The sequence below is a fragment of the Pseudophryne corroboree genome, chromosome 8, assembly GCF_028390025.1.
Source record: "Pseudophryne corroboree isolate aPseCor3 chromosome 8, aPseCor3.hap2, whole genome shotgun sequence".
Classification (NCBI taxonomy): domain Eukaryota; kingdom Metazoa; phylum Chordata; class Amphibia; order Anura; family Myobatrachidae; genus Pseudophryne; species Pseudophryne corroboree.
Genome location: NC_086451.1, coordinates 125585302 through 125608687, shown reverse-complemented (window position 1 = coordinate 125608687; position 23386 = coordinate 125585302).

Here is a 23386-nt window from a genome sequence, read left to right as displayed (position 1 = left end):
ATTTTTAAAAACTTTGTGGCTTCTAAAATACAGTTGTCCACTTAACCACAGATATCTGGGCAAGCAGAACAGGGAAACTAAAAATGACATGACTGTGACAGCCCACTGGGTGGGTGTATTGCCTTCAGCAGCGCCAACAGCAACAGCATCTAATAAACATCAGCTCATTCAGAGCCAGGCTACCCTGTGCATTACCAGTTTTACTAAGAGGCATACCGCTGACAACCTCTTAGAAGAACTCAGGGAAGTCATTACAGGTGGGTGAATTCCAACATGGCCATGTTTTGTTCACACAATAAACTATATATATATCTATTTCTATATCTATATATATATCTATATATATATATCTATATATATATATATCTATATCTATATATATATATATATATATATATATAGAGAGAGAGAGAGAGAGAGAGAGAGAGAAAGAAAGGGGCATGCAAGAGATGCTTTCTGTGGTCCAAAAAATGTTGGGAGATTTTTGCTGTTTAGCATGTGCATGTAGAGGAATGCAGTACCGGCAAGAACTGTTGAATTTGTCAAGCCACCAAATTAAGCAAGATGTAGTAACAAGGTGGAATTCCACCCTTTGTATGCTTTAGTGAATGAGTAACAGCAACAGACCATACAAGGCTACACAATGATGTATGACATAGGAAGAGGAACTGTACCTTACATAGGTGGAAAATACTTTGTGTTGTGGAGGGTGCTAAAACCCTTCGAAGTTGTAACCTGGTGAAAGTCACCAATGACCTGCTTTCGGCCAAATCCAAAGGCCACTTCTCTCTGCTCATCCTTCTGGACATCTCTGCTGCCTTTGACACAGTGGATCACCCTCTACTCCTCCGCACACTCCAAAACGTTGGCCTCTTTAGCACCATCCTTGACTGGTTTACCTCTAACCTCACTAACCGCTCCTTCTCTGTGTCTGCCTCCGGAACCACCTCACTCCCTACATTCCTTCCTGTTGGTGTCCCTCAGGGTTTTGTCCTAGGCCCCCTTCTGTACTCCCTTAACACCTCTTCCTTAAGTGCACTCATTAACTCATTTGGCCTTCAATACCACCTCTATGCTGATGACACACAACTCTACCTCTCTTCTCCTGATCTGTCCCCCTCTGTCCTCTCTCAGGTCTCCAGCTACCTCTCTGCCATCTCCTCCTGGATGTCTGAGTGCTCTCTTATGCTCAACACGGACCAAATTGAACTCATTATCTTTCCCCCAGCCAGAGCAACACCCCGTACAAATATCTCTATCACTGTTGACAACACAATCATCTCCCCCGTTCCCCAACTCCACTGCCTGGGTGTCACTATTGACTCCTCCCTCTCCTTTGCACACTACATCCAAGCTTTGGCGCAATCCTGTCAGTTCCAGCTATGCAACATTGCCCACATCAGGCCATTACTCTCCAGGAGTGCAACTAAACTTATCCACTCACTGGTCATCTCACGACTCGACTACTGCAATGTTCTCCTCACTGGCCTCACTTGCTCCCATCTCGCTCTACTCCAATCTGTCCTCAACTCCACAGCTAGGCTCATCTTACTCTCCCGCCTCTCCTCAACTGCCACTCCCCTTCAACAAAATCTCCCCTAGCTCCCATTCCCCTACAGAATCCTCTTCAAACTCCTCACCCACACATACAAGGCCATCTCTAATTTCACTGCTCCCTACATCTCCTACCTACTCTCCCTTCATTCTCCCACCCACCCACTATGGTTGGCTGATGACCATCACCTCTCCTCTGCCCTGGTCACTGCTTCCCATGAACAAGTTCAAGAATTTGCCCGTGCTGCACCCCTTTATTGGAACGCGCTACCCCGCTCCATTAGACTCTCTCCAATCTTGCAAAGCTTCAAACAGGCACTGAAAACCCACCTATTTATCAAAGCGTACCCCTCTGATGCATAACCTAGTCCTTAGGCTGCTCCTCCGTCCCACTGCCCCATGCCATGAACATCTGTTTGCTTGCATACTGCCATCAGGCTTCCTCCCGCTTGCTTGCTCCTCATGTCATCTGTCGCCCCTCCCCACTAGATTGTTAGCTCTTAAGAGCAGGGTCCTCATTCCTCTTGTTGTCAAAGCCCTCTTCTCGACACATTTCACTCGCAGCTCTCTCCTACTCAGTGACCATCTTTACATGCTCTTTCTCCTACTGGTAAAGGCTCATCTTTATGGCGCCAGCCCCAAGTAGTAAAATTATTACTCCCTCGCTACTTACATCTAAGCTGTATTATGTTTTGAGAATTGTGGTGCTCTTTGTTACCTGTACTCTATTTCAGTTATTTATTTACTGTAATGCTAAGTTTTGTCTCCCTGTACTGTCCTTTGTACAGCACCGCATAACTCTTGTGCGCCCTATAAATAAAATGTAATAATAATAATAACAACAACCTGTAAAGTGAGATCAGACACTGAAGTAATTCCCCTAATTATACTTTTGGAAAGGCAGCTCAAGAAACTGAAGGAGAAGATGAAACAAAGTGATTCTACTAAGTATGTTGGACTTGTAGATCAAACTCTTCATTCTCTTTGCCAGGATCCAAGCATCTCCAATATCTTGAAATCAGATCACTATATATTGGTGACCTTACTTGATCCTAGTTTTAAGTCATACTTCATGTCTTTCTTTCCAACAATCAAAAATCTAAATAGATGTAAAGAGCTGTTGGTGAGCAAATTGTCAGAACAAATGGCACATGACATGCTGAAAATTCTTCCTTCAGTTCTTCGGCAACTGCAGCTGCCAGAAAAATACTGGGTCAACACAACCTTCTGACATCTGGTTGGGTCTAAAAGAATTGCCTACAATTAGTGACATCTCTACTCCATTTGATATGGTCAATATTCAGAGAATGATTAATGATTATTTAAATGATAGTGTCCAAATTGGCAAGCGAGACAGTCCATTTCAGTACTAGCAGAAAAAAAGGCAATTTGGAGGCCCTTGCACAAACTGCTTTGCTCTAATTAAGCTGCCACACTCCAGTATGTAGTCAGAAAGAATTTTCTGCACACAGGTTACTTCCTCCAAATATGGAAAAGATTGTGTTCATTAAAATGAATTACAAATTCCATGAGGAAGACACTTACCAGCAATTACATAAAAAAAATACAGAGTCACCTGTAATGGTATATTCCATCAGGGACAAATTATTATTGTGTTAAGAAGATGATGTACACTGATGATGGTGAGGAATTGGATGATGATGGTGATGACATCTTACCTCTGTATAGACACTTTGTGTACACAGAGATCATTGCCAGCAATGTCCGCTTCCAAGTCGTAGCTTACTGTATTTTGTACCAATCACTTTAGCCACAAGTGGCAGTCCCTTTCGCTGAAGTGATTGGTTTGTTAAACTGTGCATGTTCTGAATAATATATACAACATAAGGGCATAGACAACAAACATTTTTATAGGTTATGAAAGTGCCACCCTGTCTGCCATTGCAGTGCCACTCTGTTAACTGGATGTGTCATGTTGGAAGTTGAACTGCCACATGTTTGTGCCTCACACTGCTGTCTCTTAGTTTAGTCAGCCAGCTAGCTCTGTGCAACCTTTTGGCCAAAACTGAATGAAAACAATATTGTAATCGATGAGGTAGTCTGAATTGACTGGAAATTTAAGTTATTGAGGTTAATAGTACGTTAGGAACAAAAACATGGTTTTAGCTGTTTTTATGATTTTTTTTTAGGGGGAAACTAAATTCAAATCCAAATCCAAATGGGCATACAAATACAAACCCAAAAAACGGAGGTCGGCGCACATCTCTAGTGGAGACGCTTACCATATAGAAACCTGATAAGTAATTTGCAGCGAGTTCAAGAAAAGATTTTGACAAAATCAGAAACTTATGCTAAAAAATTACAACAAGTACTTCATTCTCCCAGCTAGATCCCCACACCTGCAATCTCTAGATCTGCTGCTAATATTTTCCATTAATGCAGCGGATTTTAGACAGTTAATTGAGGTCCTGTGTCCCTGCTATCAAATTCCATCTGAGGTCCTTCATACCTGAAAAGCAATTTGTCACCTGTACCAGGACGTATAAAAAAACCCTAGCTACTGTCCTACAAAATGCCATTATACTACCATAACTAGTTGTGTGCAGAAGGTGCATTGCCCACAATGCATTTGCCCTGTGGCTGCACCTTCTACATACACTCCGAGTGGCTGCATATCCCCGTTCTAACAGCCGCTCCTCCCGTTCCCGATCCCCTATGCGCTCTTGCAGGACCTGGCACCCGCAGCCCCAAGCTCCGACCAGTGGGAGCCTCTGCTACCAGTAAATCCCCTGTGTGCTGCGCTGTCTCGGCCACCCACTCACTTAGCCCCAGCGTGCTCAGTTGCACTCCCGCGCCCCCTCTCTCTTAGCCCCTGCGTGCTCAGCTGCACTCCCATGGCCACCCCCTGCTCTCTTAGCCCCTGTGTGCTCAGCTGCGCTGCCTAGGCCCCCTGCTCTCTTAGTCCCCCCTGTGCTCAGCTGCACTCCGTGGCCTGCCTCCTCTCCTGGCCCCCGTGCTGCACTCCCGCAGCCCTGCCCCACTCCTCTTGGCCTGCAGTGCAGTGTACAGACTGAGGGAGCGCCGGGTCAGGAGCCTGCAGCAGCGCCGGATGAAGAAATCATGTAAGTGGCTGCCTACACACTACACTACATTACACTACACTACATTGCACTACACTACATTACACTACAGTACACTATAGAACACTACAGTATACTACAGTACATTACATTACACTACAGTACACTATACTATACTACACTACAGTACACTACATTACACCCTGAGGGTAGAGGGATTATGTAGCGTGCTCTACCTGCCGTAATGTGTAAAAGGGGACTTCACCTGCCATAATGTGCAAAAGGGGCTGTACCTGCCATAATGTGAAAAAAGGGATCTCTACTTGCCATAATGTGTAATAGGGGGCTCTACCTGCTGTAATGTGTAATAGGGGGCTGTACCTGCCGTAATGTGTAAAAGGGGTGCTTTACCTGACCTAAACTGTAAAAGGGTGCTCCACCTACCATAATGTGTAAAAGGGAGCTTCGCCTACCGTAATGTGTAAAAGGGTGCTCCATCTGCCGTAATGTGTAAAAGGGTGCTCTGCCTGCCGTAATGTGTAAAAGGGTGCTCCGCCTGCCGTACTGTATTAAAGGGGACTCCACATGCTGTAATGTGTAAAAGGTAGCTCTGCCTGGCGTAATGTGTAAAAGGGTGTTCCGCCTGCCGTAATGTGTAAAAGGGTGCTCTGCCTGCCGTAATGTGTAAAAGGGTGCTCCACCTGCCGTAATGTGTTAAAGGGGACTCTGCCTGCAGTAATGTGTAAAAGGGAATTCCGCTTGACATAATGTGTAAAAGGGGGCTCTGCCTGCTGTAATGTGTAATAGGGAGCTCTATCTGGTGTAATGTGTGATAGGGGATCTACATGCCGTAATATGTAAGAGGGGACTCTACCTGCCGTAATGTGTAAAAGGGAGTATGTGCTCCACCAGCCGTAATGTGTTAAAGGGAGCTCTGCCTGAGGTAGTGTGTAAAAGGGAACTCTGCCAGCAGTAATGTGTAAAAGGGAGCTTTGCCTGCTGTAATTTGTGTAAGTGGCACTACTGTGTGGCGTAATTTGACTAATGGAGACTACTGTGCAGTGTAATATAAATTGGTATTATTTTGTGGCTAAGCCTCTACCCCATGAAGCCATGTTCCTACATTTTGGTCACACGCGCACTGGCCCTGTTTTAAATATGGGGGGGACGACGACGCAGATTCTTTTTCTTGCACACAGCGCTAAAATGTCTAGTTACGGCACTGATTGTACCCCACTGTCCACTTAACCACTGATATGTGCACAAGCGGTACAGGCTAGATGAAAGATTACATGACTGTGACAACCTACTGGGTGAGTGAATTGCCTCCATCAGCAGGAACAGCAGCAGCATCTACCAAAACTCACAGGCAGGGGCAGGTTACTCTCTGTATCACCAAAAACACTGAGGCATACCGCTGACAAGATTTTAGAAAAACTGAGGGCATAGCAAAATGGCTTACCCCGTTCGGACTCTCCTCAGGATTTGTCATTTCTGATAATGCCACAAATATTTTGAGAGCATTACAGCTGGGTATTTATTAACTTGGTCGAAATTAGTTTGTTTTTTTCAAATGACAGGAGTGTGCAGGAGATTCTGTCTGTGACCCGAAAACTTTTGGGACATTTTCGGCATTCAGCAGCTACAAGTAAAAGACTGCAGCACTTGCAAGAGCAGTTCAATTTGCCCTGTAACCAACTGAAGCAAGACATAATAACAAGGTGGAATTCCACCCTTTATATGTTTCAGCAGACAGAGGAACAGCATAAAGCAATCCAAACCTACACAACAAGCCACAACATTAAGAGAGAAGGGGGACTGTACCTTAGTCTAGCACAGAGGAGAAAAATTTCTGTGTTGTGCAAGGTGCTGCAACTATTCAAAGTAGTAACCTGTGAAGTGAGTTAAAACACTGCCAGCTTGAGTGAGGAGATTCCCCTAATTAAACTTTTGGAAAAGCAGTTTGAGAAAAGTGTACATTATTTCTTTCTTTCCAAGTGACCCAGATCTTAAGAGATGCAAAGATCTTCTGGTGAGCAACTCGACAGCTGAAGTGGCACATGACACGATAAAAACTCCTCCTTCAGTTTCTGCTGTAACTGCTACTGCTAGGAAAAAACTAAGCTTTTCCAGAAGACCCACTGGTAATGAAGATAAGTCAACACAATATTTTGACTTCTTTAAGAATTGCCTAGAATTAGTGATTCAACTATTTTAATGACATGTACAAATAGGCATGTCGGACAGTTCCTTTGATTACTGGTAGGAAAAAGGCAATTTGGGGGATCTTGCACAAACTTGCTTTGCCTTACTTAAGCTGCCCATCCTCCAGTCAGTACTTTGAAAGAATTTTAGCACAGCTGAGAACCTTGTCAGCGATCAGCTTAGAGAATACTTCCTCAAAATCTGGAAAAGATAATGTTCATCAAAATGAACTACAAATTTGTGTTTTGGATTCAGTTTTGGTTTTGCTGAAACAACACTAAAATGTTTTGGTTTTGAATCTGTATTATTTAGTAAATATATAGAAACTTATAAAAATTGCTAAAAATACATATTCTGGGCCTTTTTGTTCCTACAGTATTATTAACCTCAAAAACATCCCATCATCCATCATTTCTAGTAATACCCAGTTAATTTTGACCACCTCACAGATCACAATATTTTTTTTTTGATCCAGTTCAGGCTAAAGGCTACATTGAGCTGGTTGATTACTAAGCGACTGTGCAGCAGCACAAACATATGGCCGTTTATAGCACATCTATGAAACATTTCCACGCAACAGTGGTAGAAAAAAAAAGTGGTGCAAGATGAAATTATCCTTGGGTCTTCCTATACACCCTTTTGTTGGATATTAAAAGGACATGGAAATGACCGGTCACACTGTGGTATTTCACAGCACTTCTATGTATGCAATAAACAATGTAGTGGGGTACAGCACACACAACAATTTGTACAAAACATTTTAGTTTACTTTTTACTTTCTATTAACTTTTTTAACTTTGTTTACAAATGACAATGTGGAGTCACGCCGCTTACTTGAACACAGTGGGGTATAGCCTGCAGAGTCACAGTACTTGTATGTTATGCATACACAGGAGGTATGGCCTGCGGAGTTCCCAGTACTTGTACATTATGGACACACAGGGGGTATGGCCTGCAGAGTCCCCAGTACTTTTACTTTATGGATACACAGTGGGGTATGGGAAATAGAATCACAGTACTTGTATGTTACGGATACACAGTGGGGTCAGCCTGCAGAGTTCATGGTACTTGTAAGTCATGGACACACAGTGGGTTATAGCCTGCAGAATCACAGTACTTGTGCATTAAGGATATACAGTGGGGTGCAGCTTGTGTAGTCCACAGTACTTGTATGTTATGGATATACAGTGGCATACAGCAGACAATTTTTTCTTACTTTGATTACTTTTTATTAAATTTTTTTAACCTTGTTTGAAAATAACAGTGCAGAGTCACACTGCTTATGTGAAAGCAGTGGGGTATGGCCTGCTGAGTCCACAGTACTAGTATGTTATGGATTAACAGTGGGGTATGGCCTGCAGAGTCAAAGTACTTGTAAATTATGGATACACATTGGGGTATGGCCTGTGGAGTATACTGTACTTGTACGTTATGGATACACAGTGTGGTACAGCCTGCAGAGTCACAGAACTTATATGTTATAGCTACACATTGGGGTATGGCCTGCAGAATCCACAATATTTATACATTATGGATACACTGTGGGGTACAACACAGAAAAAAATATTTTTCTAATTGCTTTACTGTTTGTTATTTTTTTTAAACTGTGTTTGCAAATACAGTGGGGTACAGCATAAAAAAATATTGTTTTACTTTTTTTTACTTTTCTTAATTTTGTTTAGGTTTTTTTACTTTTTTAAACTTTAACTTTTTTTTTTTACTTATTTCACTTTTTTGTTACTTTTTTAACACTGGAGCAGATGGACACTGGACAGAACAGGTGTGTCTTCAGCACTGGAGGGGATGAACACTGAACAAGTGTGTTGTCAGCAGTGGAACAGATGGACACTGGACAGGTGCATTGGCAGCACTGGAGCAGATGAACACTAAAAAGGTTTGTTGGCTGCACTGGAGTGGATGGATGGAGCACAGCTCCAGCCACTGTAGTGTATGGACACAGGAGCAGCCACTGGAGTCACTGGACACAGGAACAACATAGCCAGGCAGAGCACACAGCAGCGCAGACAAGTGGAACTGGCACTGGAATCACCGCTGTGGGGATGATATAGAATCAACAACTCATGAGAGACACAAGGTCGGCTGATGACATTTTGCCTTGATCTGAAGTCCAGAACTGTCAGGGAGATCCAAGTGGTGGGTACAGATTTCCCTAGATAGGGTAAGTTTTAGTAGGCTCAATACTCATAGATACAAGCCTGCTCATCTCTAATATACATCAGTAATGGTTCTTGTACTATTCCATGCAATCAACCAGTAAATTATAAACCAATGAAAGTGAAAGAAAAAGGAAAAACGCTTTTTCTGTAAATACATCGGTATAAGTAAAGCACTCCCAACTTTTCGGAGGCATCTTTATAGTCAATTCTAAGGGGTATATTTACTAAGGTGTGAGTTTTTTAGAAGCAGAGTGTTGCCCATAGCAAAAAATCAGATTCCACTTAACATTTATCTAGCTGCTTCTAGGTGATAATAGCAAGAATCTGATTGGTTGCTATGGGCAAGACCTCCACTTCTAAAAAAATATAATCCTAATAGTTCACATCAGATATGAATCTGAAAAAAAAATAGTGACAAAAAGAACGCCACCTAGTGCAATCATTATGAACTTCCACAGTGAATTCAGGCAAAGAGAAGGATACACACTTTTTTGCCCAGTGTGGCTTTTTCTATATTCACAACAGATACTGATTTCTAGCAACCATAGTCTCAGTGGTATCAGCAGTATGCAGTGTGAAGGAATAAAATAAAATTAGGTGATATTTAAAGTAGAGATGAGCAAGTTCGGTTTCTCTGAATCCGAACCCGCACGAACTTCATGTTTTTTTCACGGGTCCGAGCAGACTCGGATCCTCCCGCCTTGCTCGGTTAACCCGAGCGCGCCCGAACGTCATCATGACGCTGTCGGATTCTCGCGAGACTCGGATTCTATATAAGGAGCCGCGCGTCGCCGCCATTTTCACACGTGCATTGAGATTGATAGGGAGAGGACGTGGCTGGCGTCCTCTCCATTAGAAATTAGATTAGAAGAGAGAGAGAGATTGTGCAGAGTCAGACAGAGTTTACCAGAGTGACCAGTGCAGTTGTTGTTAGTTAACTTTTATTTATTTTAATATAATATATCCGTTCTCTGCTATATCCGTTCTCTGCCTGAAAAAAAACGATACACAGCAGCAGCCAGTCACACAGTGTGACTCAGTCTGTGTGCACTCAGCTCAGCCCAGTGTGCTGCACATCAATGTATAAAAGGCAAAGCTTATAATAATTGTGGGGGAGACTGGGGAGCACTGCAGGTTGTTATAGCAGGAGCCCCCAGGAGTACATAATATTATATTAATTTAAAATTAAACAGTGCACACTTTTGCTGCAGGAGTGCCACTGCCAGTGTGACTAGTGGTGACCAGTGCCTGACCACCAGTATAGTAGTATATTGTTGTATGTATTGTATACTATCTCTTTATCAACCAGTCTATATTAGCAGCAGACACAGTACAGTGCGGTAGTTCACGGCTGTGGCTACCTCTGTGTCGGCAGTCGGAACTCGGCAGGCAGTCCGTCCATCCATAATTGTATTACAATATATACCACCTAACCGTGGTATTTTTTTTTCTTTCTTTATACCGTCGTCATAGTGTCATACTAGTTGTTACGAGTATACTACTATCTCTTTATCAACCAGTGTACAGTGCGGTAGTTCACGGCTGTGGCTACCTCTGTGTCGGCAGTCGGCAGGCAGTCCGTCCATCCATAATTGTATTATTATTATAATATATACCACCTAACCGTGGTTTTTTTTTCATTCTTTATACCGTCATAGTGTCATACTAGTTGTTACGAGTATACTACTATCTCTTTATCAACCAGTGTACAGTGCGGTAGTTCACGGCTGTGGCTACCTCTGTGTCGGCAGTCGGCAGGCAGTCCGTCCATCCATAATTGTATTATTATTATAATATATACCACCTAACCGTGGTTTTTTTTTCATTCTTTATACCGTCGTCATAGTGTCATACTAGTTGTTACGAGTATACTACTATCTCTTTATCAACCAGTGTACAGTGCGGTAGTTCACGGCTGTGGCTACCTCTGTGTCGGCAGTCGGCAGGCAGTCCGTCCATCCATAATTGTATTATTATTATAATATATACCACCTAACCGTGGTTTTTTTTTCATTCTTTATACCGTCGTCATAGTGTCATACTAGTTGTTACGAGTATACTACTATCTCTTTATCAACCAGTGTACAGTGCGGTAGTTCACGGCTGTGGCTACCTCTGTGTCGGCAGTCGGCAGGCAGTCCGTCCATCCATAATTGTATTATTATTATAATATATACCACCTAACCGTGGTTTTTTTTTCATTCTTTATACCGTCGTCATAGTGTCATACTAGTTGTTACGAGTATACTACTATCTCTTTATCAACCAGTGTACAGTGCGGTAGTTCACGGCTGTGGCTACCTCTGTGTCGGCAGTCGGCAGGCAGTCCGTCCATCCATAATTGTATTATTATTATAATATATACCACCTAACTGTGGTATTTTTTTTTCTTTCTTTATACCGTCGTCATAGTGTCATACTAGTTGTTACGAGTATACTACTATCTCTTTATCAACCAGTGTACAGTGCGGTAGTTCACGGCTGTGGCTACCTCTGTGTCGGCAGTCGGCAGGCAGTCCGTCCATCCATAATTGTATTATTATTATAATATATACCACCTAACCGTGGTTTTTTTATACCACCTAACCGTGGCAGTCCGTCCATAATTGTATACTAGTATCCAATCCATCCATCTCCATTGTTTACCTGAGGTGCCTTTTAGTTCTGCCTATAAAATATGGAGAACAAAAAAGTTGAGGTTCCAAAATTAGGGAAAGATCAAGATCCACTTCCACCTCGTGCTGAAGCTGCTGCCACTAGTCATGGCCGAGACGATGAAATGCCAGCAACGTCGTCTGCCAAGGCCGATGCCCAATGTCATAGTACAGAGCATGTCAAATCCAAAACACCAAATATCAGAAAAAAAAGGACTCCAAAACCTAAAATAAAATTGTCGGAGGAGAAGCGTAAACTTGCCAATATGCCATTTACCACACGGAGTGGCAAGGAACGGCTGAGGCCCTGGCCTATGTTCATGGCTAGTGGTTCAGCTTCACATGAGGATGGAAGCACTCAGCCTCTCGCTAGAAAACTGAAAAGACTCAAGCTGGCAAAAGCACCGCAAAGAACTGTGCGTTCTTTGAAATCCCAAATCCACAAGGAGAGTCCAATTGTGTCGTTTGCGATGCCTGACCTTCCCAACACTGGACGTGAAGAGCATGCGCCTTCCACTATTTGCATGCCCCCTGCAAGTGCTGGAAGGAGCACCCGCAGTCCAGTTCCTGATAGTCAGATTGAAGATGTCAGTGTTGAAGTACACCAGGATGAGGAGGATATGGGTGTTGCTGGCGCTGGGGAGGAAATTGACCAGGAGGATTCTGATGGTGAGGTGGTTTGTTTAAGTCAGGCACCCGGGGAGACACCTGTTGTCCGTGGGAGGAATATGGCCGTTGACATGCCAGGTGAAAATACCAAAAAAATCAGCTCTTCGGTGTGGAGGTATTTCACCAGAAATGCGGACAACAGGTGTCAAGCCGTGTGTTCCCTTTGTCAAGCTGTAATAAGTAGGGGTAAGGACGTTAACCACCTCGGAACATCCTCCCTTATACGTCACCTGCAGCGCATTCATAATAAGTCAGTGACAAGTTCAAAAACTTTGGGTGACAGCGGAAGCAGTCCACTGACCAGTAAATCCCTTCCTCTTGTAACCAAGCTCACGCAAACCACCCCACCAACTCCCTCAGTGTCAATTTCCTCCTTCCCCAGGAATGCCAATAGTCCTGCAGGCCATGTCACTGGCAAGTCTGACGAGTCCTCTCCTGCCTGGGATTCCTCCGATGCATCCTTGCGTGTAACGCCTACTGCTGCTGGCGCTGCTGTTGTTGCCGCTGGGAGTCGATGGTCATCCCAGAGGGGAAGTCGTAAGCCCACTTGTACTACTTCCAGTAAGCAATTGACTGTTCAACAGTCCTTTGCGAGGAAGATGAAATATCACAGCAGTCATCCTACTGCAAAGCGGATAACTGAGTCCTTGACAACTATGTTGGTGTTAGACGTGCGTCCGGTATCCGCCGTTAGTTCACAGGGAACTAGACAATTTATTGAGGCAGTGTGCCCCCGTTACCAAATACCATCTAGGTTCCACTTCTCTAGGCAGGCGATACCGAGAATGTACACGGACGTCAGAAAAAGACTCACCAGTGTCCTAAAAAATGCAGTTGTACCCAATGTCCACTTAACCACGGACATGTGGACAAGTGGAGCAGGGCAGGGTCAGGACTATATGACTGTGACAGCCCACTGGGTAGATGTATGGACTCCCGCCGCAAGAACAGCAGCGGCGGCACCAGTAGCAGCATCTCGCAAACGCCAACTCTTTCCTAGGCAGGCTACGCTTTGTATCACCGCTTTCCAGAATACGCACACAGCTGAAAACCTCTTACGGCAACTGAGGAAGATCATCGCGGAATGGCTTACCCCAATTGGACTCTCCTGTGGATTTGTGGCATCGGACAACGCCAGCAATATTGTGTGTGCATTAAATATGGGCAAATTCCAGCACGTCCCATGTTTTGCACATACCTTGAATTTGGTGGTGCAGAATTTTTTAAAAAACGACAGGGGCGTGCAAGAGATGCTGTCGGTGGCCAGAAAAATTGCGGGACACTTTCGGCGTACAGGCACCACGTACAGAAGACTGGAGCACCACCAAAAACTACTGAACCTGCCCTGCCATCATCTGAAGCAAGAAGTGGTAACGAGGTGGAATTCAACCCTCTATATGCTTCAGAGGTTGGAGGAGCAGCAAAAGGCCATTCAAGCCTATACAATTGAGCACGATATAGGAGATGGAATGCACCTGTCTCAAGTGCAGTGGAGAATGATTTCAACGTTGTGCAAGGTTCTGATGCCCTTTGAACTTGCCACACGTGAAGTCAGTTCAGACACTGCCAGCCTGAGTCAGGTCATTCCCCTCATCAGGCTTTTGCAGAAGAAGCTGGAGGCATTGAAGAAGGAGCTAACACGGAGCGATTCCGCTAGGCATGTGGGACTTGTGGATGCAGCCCTTAATTCGCTTAACAAGGATTCACGGGTGGTCAATCTGTTGAAATCAGAGCACTACATTTTGGCCACCGTGCTCGATCCTAGATTTAAAGCCTACCTTGGATCTCTCTTTCCGGCAGACACAGGTCTGCTGGGGTTGAAAGACCTGCTGGTGACAAAATTGTCAAGTCAAGCGGAACGCGACCTGTCAACATCTCCTCCTTCACATTCTCCCGCAACTGGGGGTGCGAGGAAAAGGCTCAGAATTCCGAGCCCACCCGCTGGCGGTGATGCAGGGCAGTCTGGAGCGACTGCTGATGCTGACATCTGGTCCGGACTGAAGGACCTGACAACGATTACGGACATGTCGTCTACTGTCACTGCATATGATTCTCTCAACATTGATAGAATGGTGGAGGATTATATGAGTGACCGCATCCAAGTAGGCACGTCACACAGTCCGTACTTATACTGGCAGGAAAAAGAGGCAATTTGGAGGCCCTTGCACAAACTGGCTTTATTCTACCTAAGTTGCCCTCCCACAAGTGTGTACTCCGAAAGAGTGTTTAGTGCCGCCGCTCACCTTGTCAGCAATCGGCGTACGAGGTTACATCCAGAAAATGTGGAGAAGATGATGTTCATTAAAATGAATTATAATCAATTCCTCCGCGGAGACATTGACCAGCAGCAATTGCCTCCACAAAGTACACAGGGAGCTGAGATGGTGGATTCCAGTGGGGACGAATTGATAATCTGTGAGGAGGGGGATGTACACGGTGATATATCGGAGGGTGAAGATGAGGTGGACATCTTGCCTCTGTAGAGCCAGTTTGTGCAAGGAGAGATTAATTGCTTCTTTTTTGGGGGGGGTCCAAACCAACCCGTCATATCAGTCACAGTCGTGTGGCAGACCCTGTCACTGAAATGATGGGTTGGTTAAAGTGTGCATGTCCTGTTTTGTTTATACAACATAAGGGTGGGTGGGAGGGCCCAAGGATAATTCCATCTTGCACCTCTTTTTTCTTTTCTTTTTCTTTGCATCATGTGCTGATTGGGGAGGGTTTTTTGGAAGGGACATCCTGCGTGACACTGCAGTGCCACTCCTAGATGGGCCCGGTGTTTGTGTCGGCCACTAGGGTCGCTAATCTTACTCACACAGCTACCTCATTGCGCCTCTTTTTTTCTTTGCGTCATGTGCTGTTTGGGGAGGGTTTTTTGGAAGGGACATCCTGCGTGACACTGCAGTGCCACTCCTAGATGTGCCCGGTGTTTGTGTCGGCCACTAGGGTCGCTAATCTTACTCACACAGTCAGCTACCTCATTGCGCCTCTTTTTTTCTTTGCGTCATGTGCTGTTTGGGGAGGGTTTTTTGGAAGGGACATCCTGCGTGACACTGCAGTGCCACTCCTAGATGGGCCCGGTGTTTGTGTCGGCCACTAGGGTCGCTTATCTTACTCACACAGCGACCTCGGTGCAAATTTTAGGACTAAAAATAATATTGTGAGGTGTGATGTGTTCAGAATAGGCTGAAAATGAGTGTAAATTATGTTTTTTGAGGTTAATAATACTTTGGGATCAAAATTACCCCCAAATTCTATGATTTAAGCTGTTTTTTAGGGTTTTTTGAAAAAAACACCCGAATCCAAAACACACCCGAATCCGACAAAAAAAATTCGGTGAGGTTTTGCCAAAACGCGGTCGAACCCAAAACACGGCCGCGGAACCGAACCCAAAACCAAAACACAAAACCCGAAAAATTTCCGGCGCTCATCTCTAATTTAAAGCACAATTTATTAAGTGTATTTCTGAACATACATTTAAATTTAAAATAGAGAGCAACAGGTTGAACCTCTCAACACTTTTGATCCACCAAAATTAATTGGACAGGAAGATGCTTTATAGTGTCCCTGGGACCCCTTATATACCCTAAATTATAATTGTATTGGACGTGGGTGTTCCTAGGCATGGAAATAACCTCATATTCGGTGACCAAATCAAAGATGACTTGATAAATAAAATATGCACCACATGAGTTAGCAATAACTAATGGGGACCAGAAATAGATAGAAAACCTCCTTTCTGACTCAGCCCTTAACAAATATCTTATTTACAAGAAAAAATCCCAGGTACCTGGAATATTGGATTTGTATCTAGAAAACTGCTGATTAAAAGGATGCCTCCACGACATGCCACCACCAAGATGGCCACTTATTTGTGGCTGGACTCTAGCCTCTACTTCTTGATCTCCTGTTTCCAGAAAGATGGTGCCCGACCAAAAATGTCTCTTCCAAGATAGCTGCAGACAGGAAGTGTGGCTATATCACCCAACAAAACACAGTGGATCAGAAATGTATCGTCCAAGATGGCTAGAAATGTGACTATAAAATTCCTGGTATTATCTCATAGGGTGACCAAACACAAAGAGGCTATTAACTGTATGAAATATATTCTCCTGGTTTACATAGTACTGTCTTTGAAGGATTAACAGTCCATTTTTGTACTGTAATTTCATTATACAGTATTCCAAGTGCAAATTCTTTGGAGAATGCCCAGACACCATCTTTGATATGGTATATAAGAGACCTAAAAAACAAACAAACAAACAAAATAACAAACAAACAAACATACATATAGAGAGACAATATATCAGAAAAACTAATAACCACATATAACCCTTCTAAAAAAATGTTTTTTATTAAAAACCTTGTGAAAACAAAAGACCTTAATGGAATGTAAAGTATTTAAGTGGGGCTATTTCATATGTCTCATGACAATATGGAGGAAATTTATTAAAGTGGAATATACCGAACAATTCCCTTTGGGACAACTTGTTTTGAAGGTCCCTTTCTCTCTCACCTAATCTCACATGTTCTATTACCTTAAATTTAAAATATAGGATCCGCTTCATGTTCGATCTTAAAATGTTGAATGATTTTATAGTTTATTTTTGATGGCACAAACAAGCCCTTACATTCCCAATTCTAGTGGCCGTTTGGTTTTGCCCACATATTATATATATATACACTGCTCGAAAAAATAAAGGGAACATTTAAACAACACAATGTGACTCCAAGTCAATTACACTTCTGTGAAATCAAACTGTCCACTTAGGAAGCAACACTGATTGACAATCAATTTCACATGCTGTTGTGCAAATGGAATAGACAACAAGTGGGAATTATAGGCAATTATCAAGACACCCCCAATAAAGGAGTTGTTCTGCAGGTGGTGACCACAGACCACTTCTCAGCTCCTATGCTTTCTGGCTGATGTTTTGGTCACTTTTGAAAGCTGGCGGTGCTTTCACTCTAGTGGTAGCATGAGACGGAGTATACAGCCCACACAAGTGGCTCAGGTAGTGCAGCTCATCCAGGGTGGCACATCAATGCGAGATGTGGCAAGAAGGTTTGCTGTGTCTGTCAGCATAGTGTCCAGAGCATGGAGGCGCTACCATAAGACAGGCCAGTACATCAGGAGATGTGGAGGAGGCTGTAGGAGGGCAACAACCCAGCAGCAGAACCGCTACCTCCGCCTTTGTGCAAGTAGGAACAGGAGGAGCACTGCCAGAGCCCTCAAAACGACCTCCAGCAAGCCATAAATGTGCATGTGTCTACTCAAGTGATCAGAAACAGACTCCATGAGGGTGGTATGAGGGCCCGACGTCCACAGGTGGGGGTTGTGCTTACAGCCCAACACCGTGCAGGACGTTTGGCATTTGCCAGAGAACACTAAGATTGGCAAATTCGCCACTGGCGCCCTGTGATCTTCACAGATGAAAGCAGGTTCTCACTGAGCACATGTGACAGACGTGGCAGAGTCTGGAGAAGCCAAGGAGAATGTTCTGCTGCCTGCAACATCCTCCAGCATGACCAGTTTGGCAGTGGGTCAGTAATGATGTGGGGTGGCATTTCTTTGGGGGGCCACACAGCCCTCCATGTGCTCGCAAGAGGTAGCATGACTGCCATTAGGTACCGAGATGAGATCCTCAGACCCCTTGTGAGACCATATGCTGGTGCGGTTGGCCCTGGGTTCCTCCTAATGTAAGACAATGCTAGACCTCATGTGGCTGGAGTGTGTTAGCAGTTCCTGCAAGACGAAGGCATTGATGCTATGGACTGGCCCGCCCGTTCCCCAGACCTGAATCCAATTGAGCACATCTGCGACATCATGTCTCGCTCCATCCACCAATGCCACGTTGCACCACAGACTGTCCAGGAGTTGGCGGATGCTTTAGTTCAGGTCTGGGAGGAGATCCCTCAGGAGACCATCCGCCACCTCATCAGGAACATGCCCATGCGTTGTAGGGAGGTCATACAGGTACGTGGAGGCCACACACTACTGAGCCTCATTTTGACTTGTTTTAAGGACATTACATCAAAGTTGGATCAGCTTGTAGTGTGTTTTTCCACTTTAATTTTGAGTGTGACTCCAAATCCAGACCTCCATGGGTTAATAAATTTGATTTCCATTGATAATTTTTGTGTGATTTTGTTGTCAGCACATTCAACTATGTAAAGAACAAAGTATTTAATAAGAATATTTCATTCATTCAGATCTAGGATGTGTTATTTTAGTGTTCCCTTTATTTTTTTGAGCAGTGTATATATATATATATATATATATATAAATATATAGATACTGTATATATACATATAAAAAAGCTGACTTGCTGCTTCAATTACTAATATCCTTAATTAAATATATATTTGTACAAGAAGCAGTATGAAAATGTTTAGGACTATCTTTTGCATATTGATAAATATTGCATTGTCAATTGTAATTAAATTGTAATTCATCTCTATCAGTGACTTTGGTTTTTGTAGTTCTTGTTCAATCAATTCAGGAGTGTAATGTCTATCTTTAAAATGATTGGCGTATATCTCTAGATATTCTTCACATATTTCATTTTCACTACAGTTTCTTTTGATGCAGCAAAATTGGGAATACGGTATATTACGCTTCCAATGTTCTGCATGACTGCTTCTATAATGAAGATAACTGTTTGTATCTACATTTATATAATATTACTATATATAACATCATTGCCATTATGTGAAAGGGTATCAGAATCAAATGTGGATGTAAAAGATAAATTATAATTATTGGCATTAATATATTGATTAATTAAAAATTGATTAATACTATCTTGAACCCCTTTCCATAAAATTAATATCATCATATACTGTACATCATACAAAATAGTAAATTTATATGTATATGTTGATCTTTTTTTTCTAAAAATTGAATATTTTAGGTACCAGGCAATTTTTCTGGTAAATTTGATATTTCATTTGTAAAAGGCTGAGTCAAAAAGGAGGTTTTTATTTACTTTCAGTACATATTAGTAATGACTATCTTATGTGGGGCATATATTATTTAGCAAATAGTCTTTGATTTGGCCGCCGTATATGAGGTCATTTCCATGCCAAAGTTGGTGGCAACATCCACTTTCTACACAACTGCCATTTAGGATGGGTGGTATTCATGTGACCGCCGGTCAGCTGACCGAAAGTCACATGACCTCCATGACCTTCCTGCACTCGCCCCTCCCCGCCGGGATCCCGGCGTCGGTATGCTGCCGGGATCCCGGCGTCGGTAAGCTGACCGGCGGTCAGGAGACCACCGGTCAGCAGTACTACACCCATTTAGGATATATAAAGGGTCCCAGATGATGCCCTATTAACTTTGATGGAAGAAATGCATTGAGGGGTTCCTTCTGTTGGATTGTTCCAGGGAGTTTTGCTGTCACTCCTGTCAACCAGAAATGGATGAGTATTATGCTGCTTAATCAATGATGTTTACAAAGGATAACCTTGCTGCTTATGTGATTACCTGAGGACATTGATGAATTGGCTGACTGCCGTTTTGTTGGATTAATAAATCCTTTTTGCTGTTTTGCAATTTAAAAGGTGGTGTGCTGTTTTTTCTTATTTTGCACATGCAGGACATTGTATTCTTGTACTATCATTCATTTTTGACTAAGCACCCTCATCCTATACATTAGGTATGTGCGGCTTGATATTGTATTGTGTGTATGTATATATATATATATATATATATATATATATATATATATATAGAGAGAGAGAGAGAGAGAAAGGGGTTCCCAGTTGTAGAGTTTATAAGGAGCAGCACCTCTAGATAAACCTACTGTTAGCTAAGGTTTAAAAACAGCACTAGTCAAACAGATCTGAGGGCGCTAATCAGTGTGTTCCTGAGATTTTGACCATCCGTAGTACAATACAATTTTTAAAACAGATATGTGAATAAAACCTAAATTTTAGTCATAAAATATGTATTCCCACAATCTTAAAACAAGATTCTACAATATAATAAAAAAACATCTGTACATTATCACAGAGTTGAACTCTAGGATTTCTCAAATTAACATTCGCATTTAGTTTTCTCCTCTGTTGTCATAAGTACAGCATGTACCATATAGGTGAAAGAAATGAAGAGCCCAACGTGTTTCGCCCCGAAAGACTTCTTCAAGGGTACAATATCTGGATGGCAAAACGGAACAATTGAATATTTGAAACAAAAACACTTTCAGGGCAATAAGTACAATAAAACATATACACACACACCAGATGCCCAAACTAAACATGATAAAGGTAGCTTGATAAAGTGCTTAAATCACTGTTAAAACAGATCCAGAAGAATCTAGAAATTAGCGAAAAGTGGTAATCTATTTGAAGGACATGAGGGAGGGGATGAGAAGAGAGGTGGTAGTGAGGGAAATAACAAATACATAACGGCATATGTCTGAGAAGTTAAGTCTCCGAGGAAATGTCCCTACAAAGTAGAAGATCTTAAACCGACAATATATGTCTGGATGGAAGGGTCTTTAGCATCTAGACCCACAATCTATATTGGACCTGAATGGAGGTAAATAAATTGATAGATATCAGGGAGGGGTCATCTTAATTTAACCTCACACTCAGAAGAATGAAAGGTAAGTAATATATACCGATAGGGTGTAAAGAAAAAAACAGCACTGAACTTAGATGGGTGGTGCATCATACATTAAGAAGAGGGGAGGCTACCTTGATCAAGTGTAATTATTAAGCCATTATAGCATATAAACACTATGATAACGGGATTGGACACAATATGCATACTATAATGACAGTATTAAACATAGTATGCTTCACAAATATTAATTGGTGAGTCAGATACAAAGACTTATAAATATAAATGGTACAAACTTAATGAAATTTACATAATAAGTTTGATATGGTTTACATAGGTAGCAAACTTAGCGAACATCCATATATCTCATCTTATTTGATATGGATTACATAGGTAGCAAGCACAGCGAATATCCACATATCTTATCTTATTTGAAAAAACATACAAGGAAAATTCAGAAAAGTATATAACAGCGGCAATAAAAAAGGGACCAAATCACAATCCATTAGTATCACTATATGGGAATAATGAAAACAGGGCTTCAGTTAGTACTTACAGCAAGCAAATGTGTTCCTCACAAAGTCCAGTGGTTAACTGGGCTGGAACTAAGACTCTCATACTTATACCCCCTTGGCGGTGACCTCACTTCCTCTCTATTTTTAATTGGTTGAACACTAAACTAAATATTCCTCAATAAACACAAGGTTACAAAGTATTTTATTTTATATAGACCAGGGAGGTGCGCTCAATTAAAAGCTAGAATGCCAGTACATACAGCCTAAAAATAAAATGTAAAAAAGCTCAAAGGGACGGCGGTGGAACGCACTTCCGGTATGCATTCTACCACCAGCTGGGGACTTCCGGTTGTGCGTTCAGTGAAGAGAGGCAGCGCAATTCCGGTAAAGTCCAGGGCTGAGGTGAGAGAGTATCAATAGCTCTCTCTTCATAGGACAAACAGCACAATCCTCACTGATGGTCGAATATTCTCGAAGTCATCCTTTAAAGCTGCCTCCTAGGTATCATACACCGCTTTTGAAAACCATCAGACACTATTGGTCACATGTAAAATGCAGAGTGTCTAGTCTGATTGATGATAGTGTCCCAGACAAGTTTTTACCCACAAATTATATTCTCTGATGGTAATTTCAATAATAAGATTAAGCCTCGACAACAGAAAAAATGCGTTGGATTATCTGTTTTTTGTGATGTGACCTCCAATCTGCACTGTTAGAAGGAAGAAAGTGTAAAAGAAAATTCTGGTTTTATGTTTATCTTGACCCTTTTATGTCAATAGGGGGTGAAATTACCAAAGAACAATTATATGTTTATGGACACTAATGCTGCTTTTTATTAACTTTTAAATAAATATATGTATGGGAACCTGCTGACTGTTTTTGCATTCCACAAATTGTTTACAGTAATAACTGTTGATATAATCATAGTTGGGGTGTAGTAGTGAACCTTAGATGCCAGTTTCACTACTGTTATATATTTTCTATTTCTTGTTCTTCCTAGCAAGGAAACATATATGTTATCAAGTTTAAAAAGTATTCTAACTCAATTAGCGCAATAAGGGAAGTTTTGTTATATATATATACACGAGAATTCCACGTGGTGGAGGGTGCACTCTCACTAAATACAAAGTCCAAACATTACTTCACAACAAAATATTTATTGTAGCCTCATGGGTTTCGACGTTTCGATCCAAAACCAGGATCTTTTTCAAGAAAGGCCATACATAAATCATCAAAACCAATCTTGATAAAGTGATTCACAATGGTTAAAAGTATATATCTAGAAAAAATGAAACAAAACATGACTAAGCCTCCCAGGTCCCAATAAGTAACAATAATAGTAACACTGATTGTTACAGAAATTACTACTACTCATGCAGCAAATTATCAAAAATAGAAAAGACCAATATACCAGAGCAGGTGGCTGGAATTTGCCTCCTCGGTGTCAACCTCCGACACAGACCATAATGAAGGGTCGGGAGATTCAAGGCATTTTTTAGTAGTTGGGGCAGACCTGTCCCCCCACTCTGGAAATTCCAGAGGCGGCGGAGGCCGCACCCGAGGAAGGGTGGGTACCAGAAGACGTGGGAGACCCAGAAAAACATAAGTACAGTGTTTAATTTGTCCAATACACACCTCGATGAGTCTGATTTGTCCCTTTTGTCTAAAGGTCTGTCATTTGTGCCCACTTATCAGCACAATATTTTCAAAATACAATTGATCAGTTCAGATTTGGATGGTCCCTTAGACTTAAAGAATACATTTCTGAAAAATCTACAGATCGACCTCACACATCCTTTAAGAAACCTTCCACCTTTGACCCTTCCTCTCAAAATGCTAGTGCAAAAACCTTTTTAAGGATAGTCAATAGAGACATCGGTAATTACTCGCCCCCTAAAAGTTTTGATAACCTCTCCAATGCGGAAAGAAGTGCCTTAAAAAGATTACGTGAGAACAAAGAGTTAGTGATACGTCCAGCCGACAAAGGTGGGGTGGTGGT